This window comes from Triticum aestivum, chromosome 2B, assembly GCF_018294505.1.
Source record: "Triticum aestivum cultivar Chinese Spring chromosome 2B, IWGSC CS RefSeq v2.1, whole genome shotgun sequence".
NCBI classification, from domain to species: Eukaryota; Viridiplantae; Streptophyta; class Magnoliopsida; order Poales; family Poaceae; genus Triticum; species Triticum aestivum.
The window spans coordinates 75,651,342-75,666,611 of NC_057798.1; the positions used below are offsets into that span (position 1 = coordinate 75,651,342).

Genomic DNA, 15,270 nt, shown 5'->3' on the forward strand with positions numbered 1-15,270 from the left:
CAACGCCTCTGAGTGACCAAATGAAGCAGTTGGTTGAACTCCACAAGGCGGCCGAAGTGGCTATGAGGATCTCATAGTCCGGATATGGCCTGGTGAGCTTCTGCCCACTAGCTACTTCGGCATGATCAAGCGGATGGTGGATGCCTGTCCGCGACTGGAAGTCATCAAGCGATCCATTTGCATTGAGGGTGCCCGCCGGGCCCTTGCCCGTGCAAAGGTGCATTGGGGCAAGCTGGATGCGGAGAAGCTGGTGAAGGACAGGCCGCCAGAGGGCAAGCCACATCGCGTCCCCGAGAAGTATTATGATGCCGTTATGAAGGGTGCTTGCCTCGTGGCCGATGAATGTACCAAAGACATAATTTTTGAATGAATTCACCTCTGTCATGTTTGTAATTTAAAGACGAAGTTACTTGCGCTATATAGCGCTTTTGTTATTTAAAATATTACCTTATGTGCGGCTGTTTATCAAATTCTGAAAGTAGGCCAGTCGTTGGCTTCCGCCCCTGTGTAACTAGCACTGGGGTGTTCGTGGAAAACCCGGACACTCTTTATCCAAATGTTTGGTCCCTTAAGGAGGTGTCCAGCGCGGCGAACAAGGCAATCGGACTATGCAGCTTTATAACCTTCACTTAGCCATAGAAGTCTACAATTTTAAATTTCGGCGAATCCCCAAGAATCCGGAAGGCCGAATTGGGGCACTATACACGCCTATATCGGACAAAGCCGAATTATCGCCTAAAGCGGAAAAATCTTTAAGGATTTTAAGACCTCTCGAACAGCAACCAGCTCTCGCCACATCATGCCGGTCAGTTTTGTGCTTTCTCTACTGAGGTGCTCGTCCGGAAGAACCAGGGCACAATCGCAGTAGTTCTCCCTGCGCTGCCTTAGCCGAATTAACGGAATGTAAGGCACCAAAACAAGGGAGCCGGGCTATCCCAACTGTAGACCCAAGACATGATTCGGAGCTGATGCATATATTGCTATAAGTTCGGGGTGCCGCACTGTTGAAAGTGTTCGGACTTGTCTTGCCGTATTATGGGGCGCCATAAGAAGCCCCTGGCAAACTAAGCGTACCAAAGTGTACGGATGCAAAATCAAATAGACATTTGTAAAGAAAATGCTCAAATAAGAATAATAAGCTGATGCTATATATTGTCTCCCATTGATAAATAATAGGTTTAGGCGTATGTTTACAATGAATGCATTAAGCGGAGATAAATAGGATTATTTGACATATCCTATCCAGGGGCAGGCTACGTACAGATAGATAAAGAACGAACAACGATCGTAAAGAGATTCCACTTGGGTGTTTCCTGCTGTGCCCAAAGCCTGTTGCCTCCTGGGTTTCTTCTCCTATGTAAGTTCGACAATCTGGCTCTTCTAGAGAAGCTGCACTAAAGCAATGTCCTTAAGGGTAAATGGAAAGGTTATGAAGCGATACCATACTGTTGACTGAGCCACTGCTACGCCTCCGTCTGTGCCCATGGTATTTTGAGTGCGTAATTGTGTGCGCGTGGCACGAATGCTGCTTTGGTGGGAGTTGAGCGGAGGCCGGACTGCTAGTCATGCTCTTGTCGTGCCTGCTGATCCTGTTGCGGGGTGTTCCACCCTCGCTTGATGGAGCTTGAAGTTGTCGTTGCCGGATTGGTGGTTTGCCGGAGGAGGCCGCATTGTACTTCTGCCTCAAGGGCTGCAGTATGTTCTTCTGTACGGAGAGAGCGGTCCATGTTTCCATTGACTATTATGACCCCGCGCGGGCCTGGCATCTTGAGCTTGAGGTATGCATAGTGTGGTACCGCATTGAATCTAGCGAATGCGGTTCGTCCGAGAAGTGCATGGTAACCACTTCGGAAGGGACGATATCAAAGATTAGCTCTTCGCTTCGGAAGTTATCCGGAGATCCAAAGACTACTTCCAATGTTATATAGCCCGTACAACGGGCCTCTACTCCAGGAATCACACATTTAAAGGTGGTTTTGGTGGGCTTAATCCTTGAAGGATCGACGCCCATTTTGCGCACTGTATCCTGGTAAAGCAGGTTCAGGCTGCTGCCTCCGTCCATAAGGACTCTTGTGAGGTGAAATCCGTCTATGATTGGGTCTAGAACCAATGCGGCCGAGCCGCCATGACGGCTGCTAGTGGGATGATCCTTACGATCAAAGGTGATCGGACAAGCTGACCATGGGTTGAATTTGGGGACGACTGGCTCCATCGCGTAGACGCCTCGTAGTGCTCGCTTCCGTTCCCGCTTTGGGATGTGGGTGGTGTAGATCATGTCGACCGTTTTCACCTGGGGGGGAAATTTCTTCTGCCTCCCCCCCATGTTCGGACGCCAGGGCTCCTCATCATTGTCGTTGTGCAGCCCCTTGTCCTTGTTTTCGGCGTTTATTTTGCCGGCCTGTTTGAATACCCAACAGTCTCTATTGGTGTGGTTGGCTGGCTTGTCCGGGGTGCCATGAATTTGGCACGAGCGCTCCAGTATGCGGTCTAGACTGGACGGTCCCTGATTGTTTCTCTTGAATGGCTTCTTCCGCTGACCGGATTTGGATCCGCTGAATCAGCCATTGAACGCCGTGTATTTGGTGTTGTCGCCGTTGTTCCGTCTCTTGTGTCTGTTGCGCCGTAGCTTGCCATTGTTGTCACGGATGTCTGACGTGCCAGAATGTGGCGTAGTGCTGCTGCGAGCCAACCAACTATCCTCGCCCGCGCAAAAGTGGGTCATTAGTGTCGTGAGAGCTGCCATAGACTTGGGTTTCTCCTGGCTGAGGTGTCGGGCGAGCCACTCATCATAGATATTATGCTTGAAGACCGCCAGGGCTTCGGCGTCCGGACAGTCGACTATTTGGTTCTTTTTAGTTAGGAACCGAGTCCAGAATTTCCTCGCTGATTCTCCGGGCTGTTGAGTAATGTGGCTCAAGTCATCGGCATTCGGAGGACGCACATATGTGCCTTGGAAGTTGTCAAGAAATGCGTCTTCCAGATTTTCCAACTGCCAATGGAATTTTCGGGCAGGCTGTTTAGCCAGTGTCGGGCGGGTCCTTTGAGCTTAAGGGGAAGATACTTGATGGCATGTAGATCGTCTCCGCGGGCCATGTGAATGTGGAGAAGGAAATCTTCGATCCATACCGCGGGGTCTGTTGTGCCATCGTATGATTCGATGTTTACGGGTTTGAACCCTTCTGGGAATTCATGATCCATCACTTCATCGGTGAAGCAGAGGGGGTGTGCGGCGCCTCTGTGCCGGGGTATGTCGCGACGCAGTCTAGCTGCATCTGACTGGTTATATTCGGCCCGGCCGGATTTGCTGGTAGTGTATCCGATATGACGGTCATCGTCATGTGCTGTGGTGCGCCCCCGTGATCCGTAGATCGATCTTGGTTGTCATGTAGCGTTATCCAGTTTATCGTGCAGGTCCTGAGTATTGCCCCGGGCTGTGGTAAACCGGCGCGGGGGTGGGGGCTGGTATTTGGGCTGATACGCCGATTTGTCCCGACCTCGAGGCGGCCGGTCAGCCGTGTGGCGCTCGAGTCCATATTCCTCGGCTGCCAGGACTTCTGTCCATCTATCTGTGAGCAGATCTTGATCAGCTTGAAGCTGCTGCTGCTTCTTCTTCAGACTTCTCGCAGTGGCAATAAGTCGGCGCTTGAAGCGCTCCTGCTCTGCGAGGTCTTCGGGTACGCCGAACTCGTCGTCGCCAAGGCTAATCTTGTCTTCGGAGAGGGGCATGTAGTTGTCCTCCTCCGGATACCCATCCGTCGCCTGTTCATCTGGGCTGTCATGCCCATCTTCCTGTTCGGCCTGCTCGAAGGCGGGCTGTTCGGGGTTGTATTCATCATCGGCACCGTCCGGATTGTCTTCGTCTCCGGTGCCGGTATTGCCTTGGCGGGGCATGGAGCGGCGCGGGCGACGCGGGCGACGCCCATCCTTTGCTTTCTTCTTGGAGGGGTTATCCTCCGTTGCCTAATCGCCCTTGGTTTCTTTCGGAGTGTCCACCATGTATATATCGTATGAAGAGGTGGTTGTCCAACGCCCTGTGAGCGGTGGCTCCTGTACGTCTCCTGCATCGTCGTCCATACCGTCGATGTATTCGAAGTCGAAGTCGAGCACGTCGGTTAAATCATCGATCGTGGCGACAAAGTGGGTGGTGGGTGGGCAGCGAATTCCTTCATCGCCTGCTTCCCACTCAAGCCGAACATAGTTCGGCCCAGAGCCTCCTGACAAAGAGAGAGACTTTAATGAGTTCAGCATGTCGCCAAAAGGTGAGTGCTAAAAAATGTCTGCAGCGGTAAACTCCATTACTGGAGCCCGACCTGGCTCGGCTGGCTCGAGAGTGTGCGGACGTGAGACAACAACCGGATACGAGTCTGGGGGCCCAGGTTTACAGGCCTCCACGGAGAGATGGCCTGTGTTCGGCTCCACCGCCGATGAGCGTGCGGCCTGCGGGGCGGGGTCCATCCCTCCGTCCTTGGGCAACGCAACCTGTTCCGGATTTAGATCCGGGGCTATTGCCGGGATGATGTTTCGAGCATTGTCCAACAGCAGGTCTAGGTCGTGCTCGTCGTGACTGTCCGGCGCTCCTGGCACAGGGCCGAATCCGTCGAAGATCAAGTCTCCGCGAATATCCGTCGTGTAGTTCAAGTTTCCGAACCTGATCTGGTGGCCAGGGGCGTAGCTGTCGATCTGCTCCAGATGACCAAGCAAATTGGCCCGCAGTGCGAAGCCGCCGAACACAAAGATCTGTGTGGGGAGAAAAGTCTCCCCCTGGACTGTGTTGTTGACGATTGAAGACGCCATCAAGCCTTGAAGCGACGACACAGAGGAACTCTCAATGAAAGCACCAATGTCGGTGTCAAAACCGGCGGATCTCGGGTAGGGGGTCCCGATCTGTGCGTCTTAGGCTGATGGTAACAGGAAGCAAGGGACACAATGTTTACCCAGGTTCGGGCCCTCTCGATGGAGGTAAAACCCTACTTCCTGCTTGATTAATATTGAAGATATGAGTAGTACAAGAGTAGATCTACCACGAGATCGCAGAGGCTAAACCCTAAGAGCTAGCCTATGATGGTATGATTGTAATCGTGATCGGCCTTCTAAGGACCATCCTATCCGGTTTATATAGACACCAGAGAGCTAGGGTTTACATGGAGTCAGTTACAAGGAAAGAAATATAATATTCGGATCGCCAAGCTTGTCTTCCACGCAAAGGAGAGTCCCATCCGGACACGAGCCGAAGTCTGAGTCTTGTATCTTGACGCTTCTATAGTCCGGACGATGTGTACAGTCCGGCTGTCCGGATACCCCCTTATCCAGGACTCCCTCAAACGTCGACCCCAAGAATAGTGCTTCTGCCGCTGTTCCGTACGTTCTCATACTCTTTCTGTTTGAGATTCTACCACAGTTTCTTGCTCTAGTGCCTGCTCTAGATATGTTCGGTTCTAGTTCATATATGCAGATGCCATTTACCTTCTCTTTGTCAGATTGCATGATTTTTTTATCCCTGCTATAATAGTCATGTTTTATCTAGTATTTTTGTTAATAAAATCATTCGGTAAATTGCTTTTCCAACGGATGGCTCTTGGGAGGCACCTACCTCCCCTTATATAGGTGAATGAGGGGTAGGGTTACAAGTAATGATATATCCTTCTAGCGGAGGTTCGCTGTAAGGGTGAGGGGCCAGGCTATAGCCAAGCTCTGAGGCCGGCCTGGCAATCTTATTCCTAGGAGGTCGTATACCCCTGGTGTATTGTACCGTCAAAGGTCGCTACGACAGCGAGGAGCGTGGAGTTGCCGCCTGGGTCACCGAGCATCACGACGGATCCAACAAGGGACGCTCGCCGAGGATCTCGATGGAGGCAGCGGCGGCGGCACGCACCTCCTCCGGCGCCTTGTCGGTGGCGTAGCCTACGCAACCGCCTCTACCTTCTCTGTGCCGCCGCCCGCCTCGCTTCTGCCCTCGCCCACCTAGACGCCGGCGCAACCCGCCTCGCCGCCAAAATAGAAAGCCACACAACTAGGCGAGGTGAGGAGTGGGGAGCGTCAGTGAGAGAGAAAGCAAAGTGGGAGAAGAAGTTCTACCGGTTGGGCGTTTGCGATGATATCTAGGTTCGCTGAAGTGTCTCTTCCCTGTGCTTTTACACATTTGCACATCTGTTACCTCAAAAAATAAATATGTGCATCTGACCAGTGGCAACAAATACATTCGTCGGGAATCCTCAAAATATTTACCTTTTGGCATATGCATTTCCATATGATGGATTGTCGAGAACTCCACAATAAACTCCATCAGTTATTTTTTTCCTTCAGAAAAAGTAGGGTCTACCTTGACTGTTGACGCAATGACCATCAATAATTGCAGGTCAACGTACTCCAAGGTCCGCCTGGAAGGCATCCAACCCCCCACTGGAAGCTGCAGCCAGCGTCCTCCTCGAGGCGCAGGCCATCGACATCCAGATCTCGTCTCCGCTCTCCACTCACCGGCCGGCCGGCCGACTGCCGTGGTACGGATGTTCCTTTTTCTTTCTGTAAATCTCTTCCATTCTCCCTCCTTTGATTCATTCTAGTTCACTTGGTGCTACCTCCGTCCTCCCTCCTTTGGGTTTCCTAATTTCTTGTTGCCTGCTAGTATCTGCGGCATGGCCCAGATTAAATCAGGCTAACTATTGTTCTGTTACTGTACACCCATCAGCGTTGGTAAAGAGATTCTGATTAAGATACATCAGAGAACAATATTACTAGCTAGTATCTGTGACAGATCTATAAATTCGAACTCCAGTATCTAGATTAGATGTTCAATTCGATCCCCATATGTGTATGTGCTAGTTTTTTTTGTATGTGCTAGTTAGTACCAAACCAAATCTCAAGGAAGGTGTGATTCTTATCCCAAACCTGTTACTGTTAGATTTACCCAAACCATTGATGATGTAATTAAATCTAAGACTAGGAGGAATTTAATCCTAGTGGCAAAGAAAGTCCTCCTGAGGGAAGGTCGGAGTTTGAAGCGTCTGATGCGGCTCCTTTGTCTTCTGCCGCTGGCGTTTGGGTCTAAGATTATTGCTGAAATCCAGCTCATCACTTGCTTTCGAGAAATCAGAGCACAAATGAGTGTTTAAAATAACCGACATACAGGTTGACGCTAGGAGATCAGATCAGTCATCGTCAAGTCAAAATTTGGAGAACTGTCGTTAGCAACAAGATGAGAGAGCTTAATTGTAGTAAAGCACATACCAAATTTGAACACTTCTCCGTGGTATAGCTTTTGGCTTACTTGCTGTCTACTTTGAAGTGACTGAGATTTTTTAAGGTGAGAATTATCAAACCAGTTGTGTCTTCGATGATTATACCTGCAAGTAACTAGGGAGTTGGGATGCATGTGATCTTCATTCTCTTGCTCTACATAATTCATGACATTTGCATCATCTGGTATAGTGAATGCTCTTATTTAAAGAGCACTGCACCACATTACGTATCTGCAAATGGAGTACGAAATTAGTACTGGACACAATGCTCTGGAGCGCATGTTAATTGATGGAAGTACGGAGCCAATGGATCTGCCGTTATCACTTTTAGAAGACATCACAAATTGTTTCTCTGACGATCAGCAAATCGGCAGTGGCGGGTTTGCATTGGTCTATAAGGTATGGTCTATAAGGTACACAACTCTAATAAGCTTCCATCTAATCACAATTGGTCTAAAAACTAAACTGGCATATGCTCACGTGACATCAGTCACACCGCCACAAGCCCAAAAAGGTTTGCAATGACAATACTTGTTTGTGACCGCAAGGAATGGTCGGAAATGAGATAGTTGCTGTGAAGAGGCTATCCAGGAATATGCATGAGAGTAAATTCCACAAAGAGGTTGAGTGCTTGATGAAGGCCAAGCACAAAAACATAGTGCGCTTTTTAGGATATTGTTCTGACACGCAAGGGAAAATTATGGTCTATGAGGGGAAGATGGTCATGGCAGATATACGAAATTGGTTGCTCTGTTTTGAGTATGTACCCAACAGCAGTCTTGATAAGTATATTACTGGTAAGATCAAGACATTCATTTCCATCTTTATTTGCTTTATTATAGAGCCCAGGATCCCACGTAAACTATGCTTATGTTGCATGACGTTTGTAAGTTTATTACTCACATTATACAATCTCTGCCTGCCTATCTCTACAGATGCATCTCATGGACTTGATTGGAGGGAGTGTTTTCAGATAATTAAGGAAACATGTGACGGTCTATGTCATCTTCATGAGAAGCGCATTTTGCACTTAGATTTGAAACCCGCTAATATTCTAATAGATGATCACATGGTACCCACGTTTGTACTTCAAACCTTTGTGGATCACTGTAAGCCGGCCTCTGGGGAGCTCTCTATTTCATTTTGTATAGGATGAATTTAATTTCTACAACCTCCGCCCAGAATTAGGTGACTCAGATTTGTCTAGATACAGATGTATCTAGACACATTTTAGCGTTAGATACATCTGTATCTAGACGAATCTAGGTCAACTAATTTGGGACGGAGGGAGTATTTTACAGCCAGTGAGAAGTAACTCTATAAATCTTCTTGCAGCGGATATTTGGCACCTGAGTTCTATAGTGGGCAAATCACATTTGTATCGGACATATATAGTCTTGGCGTTATAATCCTGGAGATACTGATTGGACAAAAGGGTTACTCCGAAGATGAGAATGTAAGAATACTTTAATCATTTTCTCCAAGTTAAAGCATAAAATAATAAGTAAAAAATATCACCCTCTTAACAATATTACCCTCTAACTTGATGAATTAGAAATGACATTCCTTCCTTTTCTAGACTTGAGAGTACTGAATGAGAAATACTAGTCTAGAAAAGTAGAACATATGAATTAGCAATATTACTCTACATAATTAATGAACATCTATGATTAGATTGTTTAAGTTGTATGTGAAAAATTAGAAATACATACTCCCAACCGTGTGTGTCTATATATCTATAGTTTCATCTTCTAACCACATTTCTTTTATTAATTCCTCCTCATCCTTATAACTTTCTAATAATAACTTATTATTGATATCCCATTGCTCTTCTTCACTAACAACTTCTTCTTTTTGAACAATATTCTTATCTTTATTATTATTATTATTATTATTATTATTATTATTATTATTAATGATAGCATTTTATTAATAATAGCATTTGCTTTTCTTTCTGTGGATGCTATAATTTTATCTTCCATGGTTGAACTACTAGTAGCAAACTTTTTATCATTTTTTAGTTTCTTTAACCTTGCAATTTCTCTAATTATAAATAGCTCTCTTTCTCTTATTTTAGGCCAATCATTTGTCATAGAATGACTATATTCCAATTCAATATGCTTTAGTTTCTTTTCCCAATGATTTATTTCATCATCTAAATTAGCATTTTCCATGCATTCAGATACACCTTTATTTTTATCATCATTAATTTCTGATTCTGACATAAAAGATTCAGAGTCTTCTATTGATACAGATTTATAATTCATAAATCGAATACTGCTACTTCCTTCACAATTTTGATAGCTTATGTAGTTTTCAGGTTGCCTTAATTCTTTTTTTTATTAATTCACCTATCTTCCATTCTTCTCTCGCTCTTTCTTCAGGGCCAATTTTAGGAGGATTCATAAATTTAATACATTTTGATTGCATACTATCAATTACGTCATTCACATTCACTCTATATCTGGAGCTACTTCTGTTAGTGAGCCTTCTTATAAATTCTATACTTACTAACAAGTTTGTTCCTTTAAAATCTTCGTACCCTTTAGTTTGGAAACCAAAACTCATTTTTTTCAATAAATTCTTTTACAGGCATCAATAAATATATAGGTTATTAATCTGTTTTTATTCATGTCTCCTTCGAAAAATCATAATGCTGCTTTGTCTAGTGATTCTCATCTTCTAGCTAATAATGTTATTAAAACCTTAGCACCTAGCATCTTCCTTGTCATACCTTTAATTCCTACAATATACATACCTTGATGAATATATTTATAACCACAATATCTTAGTTCATTTTCAATATTCTTGCTTACAATTCTTAAATCTACTGGGTGTGTTAACACACTTAATTCTACTTCTCTGGATATTTTATATAGACCATTTTTACTCTCAAACATACCCATGTGGTATACTTGTTGCGGCTTTATTGAGTATCTTTCTGATATCTTTCTAGATCTCTTTGTATATCAATAACTTCTTCAATGCTATCAATATCATCCGCTTTGCATGATAATCTATGCTTCATGGCTTGTCTTGAATCTTGCCTTACTACTTGGAGTGTTTTGTCTTTTTCAAAGGAAGCCTTTAGATATGACCATTTTTCTGAATTAATATTTCTAGCAGAGGCAACTATTCCGGATAATGAAAGCACAATTTCTTTGTTGCTTTGAACACTATTTAGTTTATCTAAAATCTGGATTAATAGATGGAGCATGATGTTATTTTGTCTTATTATAACTTTGGAATCTTTCTTTGGGGAATCGTGATCAAAGAATCCGACAGGAGGTGACAGATATTTAGCTACTTCGTTTAATGCTTGAGTATATTCACTCGTATAATTATGAGATAATAAAAGTTTTAACCTTTTGCACCAACTTTTTTATTTCAAGTATATCTTGTCTTGATTCAGTGCGTGGGACTGACTCTTTGCCTTTACTTAGGTAAAGGCCTATTGATAACACTTCCTCTTTAATATAATCGTTATTCTTGTAAACTGTATTTTGTCTTGCTTTTGCTTCCTCTAGCTTATGTAAAGTTAGATCGATTTTATTATTCAACCCTGAATACTTATCCGCAAGTTTTTGGTATTCTTTCAATAAACTTTTAAATTTTTGGTCTAAATTATCTTGTCTTTTTTCCCGAGATATGTAAAAGTTATATATCAAATCAATGACTGTATTTAACTGCCTATGAGATGTATGCCAGATATGCTCTTCAGAGGGATTTATTCTACACCTTATATTTATATTTTTCTTAGTATTTATTACTTTACCTGCGCTAACTTGTAAGTTTAAATATTTTAACCTTTCAATGGTTAAACACTGGACCTGATACTAGCAATATAGGGAATAAAGTTCTTTATTCTCAGATTCTAATTTATATTAACTCAGATTTTAATTAGGTTAATATGTGATTAGGTGAAAGTGGTAGACAACACACACTTTTTATCTTGAATAGTATTTAATATTCACTAGATAGGGCACTATTCACAAAAGTGATTTACTATTCAATACACTATTTGGAACAGTATTTCACTATTCACAGCAATATTTAATTTAATGTGATTACCTTCACGTTCTAATTATTTCTTTAATGCAGGATCTATTATGGGCTGACGAGGCCAACAATTCGTCCGACGGTGTGCGCAGAGGTGTAAAATCCTACTGAGTACTCACCACATTTTTCATCATGTTGTTTCAGATGTAACTAGTTACGTTCACTTAGTAGTTTTAATTGCAAATTTATGGGGTAAATCTATATTGTCTTCCCATGCAGTTCCATCCGAAGGGTACACTTCTCTACGGCCACAAAGTTCTCATTCAAACGTCATTCTGGGCTACATAGAGAACTATACACGCAGAGGTTTCTCCTATATGATCCCTAGCATAAGAACTCGTCCCATAAATTCATAAATAAAAATACCAAGTGAAACCAAAAAACTTCATCATTTCCACAACATAATTTACATATGGCTTTCTCTTTCGGGAGGCCCCGAAGGGATTACACAAGCTAAAGAAAATTACCTTCTAACTACCTTCTTGAGCCTTACAAATGCTTTAGATATTGTGGCTCTTATTACATGATGAGGAACAACAACTACTACTACTGAGCAATGAGCTTGCTAGCTGGGTCGTAGCTCTTGCTCTATCGGTGGCTGTTGGTACTTCTCCGTTTGGTGTTATGTCTCTCTTCACAACAAATGTCTTCTTTTATAGGCGAGAGAGCAGCTCTCTGGATGGCTTCCGAGAGAATGCACCTCTTTATTTTATATGTAGTAGCGATGCATGCGTATCCCTCTAGGTGATGGATAAGAGCGAGAGATAGTGCCCCGACAAACTTCAATCTTCAGGAATTTATCAAATCTTTGCTTTGTTCACGTGGGCATTGTCTCTCCGTGAATAGTTGTCTCGCTTTTGTGTACCAGTCTTTGGTTTTCGGCCATACAGATCTTTATGCGATTAGCCTTCATAGCTTCTTCTGCCTTCAAAATCCTTGTGCCAGTGTATGCGTACATACATGTCAAGGCTGCTTAAAATTTCAACATTGCTTATTCATTTATTTTTAATTTAATTTAACTTGCTTAAATATTCAACATTGCTTATTCAATTTTTTTTAATACATGGGGTCTTCCCCGCCGATATAATTGATAATACCTTATCAATATTTAAAATATCTAATTTTGGAATTTCTGTCAATATTCGGGTATAGGTTATCCGCGCCCGAATAATTGATAGCAATATCAATATATGCAATTTGGGCTTTATTCAGGCTGCTGCCCATGCCCTGCTATGTCCATATTATCATCATTTAATAGACTGAAATCATATATTTGATCGCATTCATTCTTTATTTCTTTCTTTATTTTTTCAAATTTTTCATCCATTTCATGCCTTAATTATTTTAATATTTCTTCTTCTAATTCTTTCTTTATTATTTTTGAAAATTCTTCAAATCTTTTATCCATTTCTTGATCTATGTATTCACTGTCTAAAGGGTCAAGCCCCTTTAGAAGGCATTCTTGATATGTTTGATATTTTGAAGACTCTTCCTTCTTTATATTTTTTGAGCTTGATGCCTCCCACTTTGTAGGAGTTGGTGAAGCAGGTATGTCTCTTTTCATTTGGATATAGTCTTTAGTCTTTGGGTCAATATAATAATCTGGTCCTAATACCTTTCTTGCCCAAAGTAAGGCATCATCTATACTATAATATCTTTTGAATGTTAAATCTTGTCCTTTTCTTTTTGCATCTAATTTTTCAATCACAATATTTTCCCATTCCAAATATATGCCAGGTTTATTTCCATCAAATATAAGATACAGAGTTTCTCCTTTTAGTATTTCAATCTTTTCTGGCTTTGGCAAATTTTTGTTTAATTCATTAAAATATTCAGCCAAACTATTGAGAATTGATAAAAAAATCCTTTTCCCTCTTTTTTGAGAGTATATTGGAACCAAAAATTATCCAATATGCATCTTTGAGCTTCATCAAGCTTGATATGGGTTTTTGGCTTGAAGTTGAATGTATCTGGCTGAAAAACTTTCAGCCTATTTTCTTCTCCAAAGAAGAGGTATTCATCCCTGGAGGAGAATAATGCTTTCCTCATTCCTGCAAATTTGTTGCACGAGAAAATATGTCAGGTAGGGTATTATCTTTTCCCTTAATATGCTCAAAAATAACTTTATAACCATTCCCAGCTATGGTGTCCTCAAATAAGACCCATCTTCTGGTTGAGCCTTTTTTTACTATTAATTTTATTGTAATATCGGCATATGGCTTCACAGTGTATTCGTACTGTAATTTTTTTAAATCCTAGATATAGCCTAAATGCATTTATTGTATTTACAACTGCAAGGATTTCTCTATCAATATTATTAACCGTCTTTAATTTGTAACTTCCTGAAGCATATCTGCATATTTTTTCATCTGCTTTTGAAGGGTATTTATTGAGTTTTATTTGAGTATCGCACCCCATCCTACCTTAGATGCATATGTTTCAATTATAAAATAATTGTCTCCTTTTATAGGTGAGAGAGCAGCCTATAAGGTAGGATGTGGTGCTATACTCAAACAAAAACCCAATAAATACTCTTCAAAAGCAAATGAAAAAAATATGCTGATATGCTTCAGGAAGTTACAAATTAAAGACAGTAAATAATATTGATAGAGAAATCCTTGCAGTTGTAAATGCAATAAATGCATTTAGGCTATATCTAGTATTTAAAGAATTTACAGTGCGAACAGACTGTGAAGCCATATGCCGATATTACAATAAAATTAATAGTAAGAAAAGCTCAACCAGAAGATGGGTCTTATTTGAGGACACCATAGCTGGGAATGGTTATAAAGTTATTTTTTAGCATATTAAGGGAAAGTATGATACCCTACCTGACATATTTTCTCATGCAACAAATTTACAGGAATGAGGAAAGCATTATTCTCCTCCAGGGATGAATACCTCTTCTTTGGAGAAGAAAATAGGCTGAAAGTTTTTCAGCCAAATACATTCAACTTCAAGCCAAAACCCCATGTCAAGCTTGATGAAGCTCAAAGATGCATATTGGATAATTTTTGGTTCCAATATACTCTCAAAAGAGAGGAAAAAGGATATTTTTTATCAATTCTCAACAGTTTGGCTGAATATTTTAACAAATTAAACAAAAAATTGCCAAATCCAGAAAAGATTGAAATACCAAAAGGAGAAACTCTATATCTTATATTTGATGGAAATAAACCTGACATATATTTGGATTGGGAAAATATTATGATTGAAAAATTAGATGCAAAAAGAAAAGGACAAGATTTAACATTCAAAAGATATTATAGTATAGATGATGCCTTACTTTGGGCAAGAAAGGTATTAGGACCAGATTATTATATCAACCCAAAGGCTAAAGACTATATCCAAATAAAAGAGGCATACCTGCTTCACCAACTCCTACAAAGGGGGAGACATCAAGCTCAAAAAATATAAAGAAGGAAGAGTCTCCAAAATATCAAACATATCAAGAATGCCTTCTAAAGGGGCTTGACCCTTTAGACAGTGAATACATAGATCAAGAAATTGATAAAAGATTTGAAGAATTTTCAAAAACAATAAAGAAAGATTTAAAAGAAGAAATATTAAAAGAATTAAGGCATGAAATGGATGAAAAATTTGAAGAAATAAAGAATGAATGCGATCAAAGATATGATTTCAATCTGTTAAATGATGATAATATGGACATAGCAGGGCATGGGCAGCAGCCTGAATAAAGCCCAAATTGCATATATTGATATTGCTATCAATTATTCGGGCACGGAGGACCTATACCCGAATATTGATAGAAATTCCAAAATTAGATATTTTAAATATTGATAAGGTACTATCAATCATATCGGTAGGGAAGACCCCCTATATTAAAAAAATTGAATAAGCAATGTTGAATATTTAAGCAAGTTAAATTAAATTAAAAATAAATGAATAAGCAATGTTGAAAATTTAAGCAGCCTTGACATGTATGTACGCATACATTGACACAAGGATTCTTGAA

The 15,270-nt window shown here is 41.6% G+C and overlaps 1 long non-coding RNA gene across 2 annotated transcripts; it reads left to right on the forward strand.

Annotated features, from left to right (window-relative positions):
* Positions 1–6,381: 6,381 nt before the first annotated feature.
* Positions 6,382–12,564, forward strand: LOC123043570 (uncharacterized). 2 transcript variants are annotated; one of them, XR_006419340.1, is made up of 6 exons: positions 6,382–6,497; positions 7,426–7,634; positions 7,726–8,032; positions 8,171–8,344; positions 8,571–11,388; positions 11,514–12,564. It is a non-coding gene; the product is annotated as an uncharacterized lncRNA (long non-coding RNA). The 2 variants fall into 2 exon arrangements; XR_006419339.1 differs by having other exon boundaries at positions 7,426–8,032.
* The last annotated feature ends 2,706 nt before the right edge of the window (positions 12,565–15,270 follow it).